Genomic DNA, 4,484 nt, shown 5'->3' with positions numbered 1-4,484 from the left:
CCGGCTTTTTGTTTTTAAACCGGTTTAGCGGTTTTCTTTTGTGATTGTTTTCTCTTTTCTTTTTTTGTTTTTCTGTTTCATTTCATTTTCCAGTTTCTTTTTCTTTGTTTCTTTTTTTATTTCTTTGTTTCCGTTTTTTGTTTCTTTTTCAGGTCCATATTATCTTGTTTGCCTTTTTTTTCAAAATCACAAATTTCAAACATGTTTAACATCTTCCAAAATTGTTCAGTATTTTTAACATTTTTTCAAAAATTAAAATGTTACATGCTTCCAAAAATTGTTCATGTTTTTAAAAAAGTTCAGAATTTTGAAATTTATTCATGTTTTTCAAAAAGTTTGACGTTCCAAATTCTTTTAATGTTTTCCCAATATTGTTTGTGATTTAAAAATTTATTCATGTTTTAAAAAAACTTCAGAGTTTCAAAATAAAAACCAAGTTTACAAAAAAAAATTAGTTAATATTTTGTTATCATTTTTCAAAATTTGTTCGCATGTGTAAAAAATGTTCGTAATTCCAAAATTTGTTTGTGATTTCAAAATTTGTTCGCGTTTTCAAAAGTTTAGAGTTTCAAAAAATATTCATGTTTACAAAATTATTCGTCAATTTTTTGTTCTGATTTTTCAAAATTTGTTCGCATGTTCAGAAATGTTTGTAATTCCAAAATTTGTTCACGTTGAACAAAATTGTTCGCATTTTCCAAAGTACTCATAATTACGAAATTTGTTCACATTTTCAAGAAAGGTCAAAGTATTAAAGAAATATCATGTTTCTCGAAAATTGTTCGCAAGTTTTAAATTTGTTCGTGTTTTCTTGAAAGTTCAGAGTCTCAAATTTGTTCTCATTTGTTAAAATTTCAAAATGTGTTCCAAAATTTTGAGGTTTTTTCATGTTTTCTAAATTTTGCTCACAATGTTGAAAAATGTTCGTGTTTCAAAATGTATTCAGTTTTTTCAAAAATAAAAAGCGGGTTTGAAATTTTAAAAATCTTTCAAATCTATGGCTATTCCTAGTTCTTAAAGCACCGCGCTACCCAGTAGTCACGAATGCTTGGTTCGTGCATTGGTGTGCTGGTGCGTCTGATAGCATAAGGTTCTGTGTTCGACTCCCAGCTACAGCACTCATTATTGGAATTTTCAATACCCCTGTCCTGCTGTTGGGCCAGCCCAGGTGGCCATCTGTGTGTGCGCCCAGCTGCTATTTGCCGCAAAATGCGGCAGATAGGAGCTCCCTTCGATTTCGCTCAGGCGGAAGAGTGCCGCATAAGAGTGTAGGCGCTCGTAGTGTTCAATGCGCCTCGCTTGATTCTTTGGTAGCACATGTGTGGGCAGTGGATGTGTACCGAGGAAGGACACACCGGCCAATGGCATGGGCTACTCCTTCCTTTTCGGTTTATAGGGTTTATCTCAATTTTTTTGTTTTTCCAATTTAAAGGGCCCATCTCCATCTCCTATTGAGATTTCAAGGCGCATCAAATGTTTGCATGCAATATTTAAAAAGGAACTCATCAATGCATGTAACTTTTCTACTCATCTAGTGGCCAAGCATGCATGCACTGCAATTAATCTAAATTAATGCATCATTTCAATTTGGATAGTTTTGTAAAGTACAAGATACATTCCTCCATTCACCAAGTGCCTTGATTGATGACATTTCAGATTTGAGCCTTATAAACCGGAAAGGAGGGGGTAGCAATCTAAACTAACTATAAATAGTTGAGTGACCATAAATCGTATTTTCAAAGTTTTAGCATCAAATTGAACATCGAGAGTAGTTCTATGACTCCTGTTGATATTACCTCGGGATTAATTGCATCTGTATTGAACATACTATCGTTTTAACCAATAACTATTTTTTTTGCTTAGAGCATCTCCAATAAAAATTATAGATGCAAAAATACCTAAGTTTTGCATCTCCGAGGCTCCAAAACCCCTCTGATGTAGATGCAAAAAAAAAGTCATCTCCGCATTCTGGAGATGTAAAATACAATACTTCACAGTGCAAATTTGCATCTCGGCCGGCTGGAGATGCGAAAAGGGCAGCCGCACGCCAACTGCCAACCGTCGCCGCCCCACGATTCGGCTACCATCCGGCGCTCGATTCGACTACGCAGCCGTCTCCGCTGTCGCCTCAGCCTTCGCCGAAATTTTTACATCTCCTGTTTTCACATCTCTAAATTTGCATCTTCTATTGAAGATGCTCTTACAATCAAGCCATGATATTTATGAAATGTTTTTTAGCAACCTGAGGCAATCTTAATTATGCAGGAGGTGATTATTTATAATTGACAACGTAGTACTAGTGTGGTAAGGCGGCCACCACCTCCCTCATGGCGGGGGTCGACATGCTCACCTACTTGGTACGTGCCCATCTTGGTCCTGCGTTTGCCCTTTCTTCCTGCTCGCTTCAAGATCCATTCAAGTGATCAAGTGATAGCATAGCTTCTTTCTTCATTGACCAGGCGAGATTTCTCATTTCATATTATCATCTTGGAGAGTTTTTTTAGTGAAATTGAAAATTGGATATTTGGTTAATTCTTTAAGCAAATTTCATGCATTACCTCACCGCCAGTTATTTTTTCTGGTTCCGTCGATGACTAATTGTCGACGCTCGACAGGTAGTTAATCTCCAGTCGCTGGCAGATCACTCCTGTGGTAGTTAACCTTTATCCTCTTCTCCATTTTCGTGGAAGATTTATTTTTCTCGGTTCCTTTTTAACGGTGGCTGCAATTATTACGGTCCGCTATACTCGTTGACATGTTGGGCTCAGGAAAAGCAACGCCGAGGCTGCTTCAGCTGTATACTCCGTTCATCGTGGTTGCTGTAATTGCAGTTTTGCGTGGTCTCTGCTCATGCTCAGCCCCGTTAACTGCTACAACATCGGTTGCATCTTCAGCTCAGAAGAAGAAAGCCTAGATTGAGTTTGTGTTTGTCATATTTCAAGAAGAAAGTAATCATGTTTCACTCGATGTAAATGTACAAGTACTTGTTAAAGTACTGATGCATCTTTCCTTCCATTATTAAGCATTAGCACCGTAAAATATCACCCTCTGTCACGACGGCCACACGACGACGCCTGTAGCGACCTCACACCACCACCATCAACAGCGCGAAGGGATGCCATGGTCCATTGAGGGCCCGCATGACAGTGTCTGATTTAGTGGGCCTGTCGGGCTCGGGCAACCACCAACGACTCATGCATGCACAACACCGTTGCAAGGATGTATTTGGTACATTAAAAAAAGGATGTGTGTTTTTTTTTTACAAAAAGGATCGGAGTTATTATAAAAGTTCATGGGGAGTACAAAGCATCTCAAACACTGTAAAAATTCGATCAAGATTCCAAGACCATCGATGTGACTGCACAGCTCAAACATTGGATACAAAATGTAGGGACGGGATGGAACCCGAACGCCGCACACTTTGAATTTTGGCAAAATCACCTCATGTAAGTACAGAAATAGCCATAACGTTTCTCTAACATGTGCTGCCCCAAGCTTCAACGAACACGAACAGATAAGGCTATGGAGCTCCGGCGGCGGACGTCGCCATGCGCTACGCTGCGGCCTCATTGTGAACATGGGGAGGTAGGATGGAGGCATGAGTTAGTCAGACCGAGAAACACGTCCAACAACTTTGGAGTATAAGCTTTCCATTCTAAGATGGTTAGCTGCCTATCACAAATAGGGAGGCCCAGTTAGATGATAGGGAATGCGGCTTACAATTGAGAACAGTGGCCATGTACTCACCCTCATCCATTGACATCCCCATGGCAACCATCTCGCATTTGTGAAAGTTTATCTTGAGACTTGATATCGCCTCGAAGCAAAGCGACATCAGCTTAATTGGGCCGATGTTGTGTTGGTTCGGTTCAAATAGCAACACCATACCGTCCACATAGTGCAACTTCGATACCCCAGGTATAAGATGGGCCACAACACCCTTTATGCGACCCACCGCCTTAGCTTTGTCAAGCATGGTCGAAAGAGTGCCAGCGACGAAGTTAAAGAGGAGCGGGGACAGCGGGTCACCTTGCCGAAACCCTATTTTGTTTTGGAAGAAGTGACCAACATCGTCGTTAATCGAAATGATTGTCTGCCCTGAGACCAGCTGCAAAACACGATGAACCCAACCAGCCTCGAACGTCTTTCTTTTTTTCTGGAGAAACTTCCAATCTACTCCCTCCGTTCCATATAGTCTTTTTAGACATTTTAAATGGACTACAACATAAGGATGTATATAAACATATTTTAGAGTATAGATTCACTCATTTTGCTCCGCATGTAGTCACTTGTTGAAATCTCTAGTAAGACTTATATTTGAAAATGGAGGAGCACTATTCATCATCTATCATGGGTTCACGGCAGTACATTTCAAAGAAAATCGATCGTAGGAGCAAAACAGTCCGCAAAGAAAATCCTCTCTACAGTTGCTGCTCCACTCCGCGTCCCTCTCTATCGTAATCTCAACGTCCACCTCCACCTCG

This window comes from Triticum aestivum, chromosome 3B (genome assembly GCF_018294505.1).
Source record: "Triticum aestivum cultivar Chinese Spring chromosome 3B, IWGSC CS RefSeq v2.1, whole genome shotgun sequence".
NCBI lineage: Eukaryota > Viridiplantae > Streptophyta > Magnoliopsida > Poales > Poaceae > Triticum > Triticum aestivum.
The sequence above is the reverse complement of the archived record's forward strand: the minus strand, read 5'-3'. Positions refer to the sequence as shown.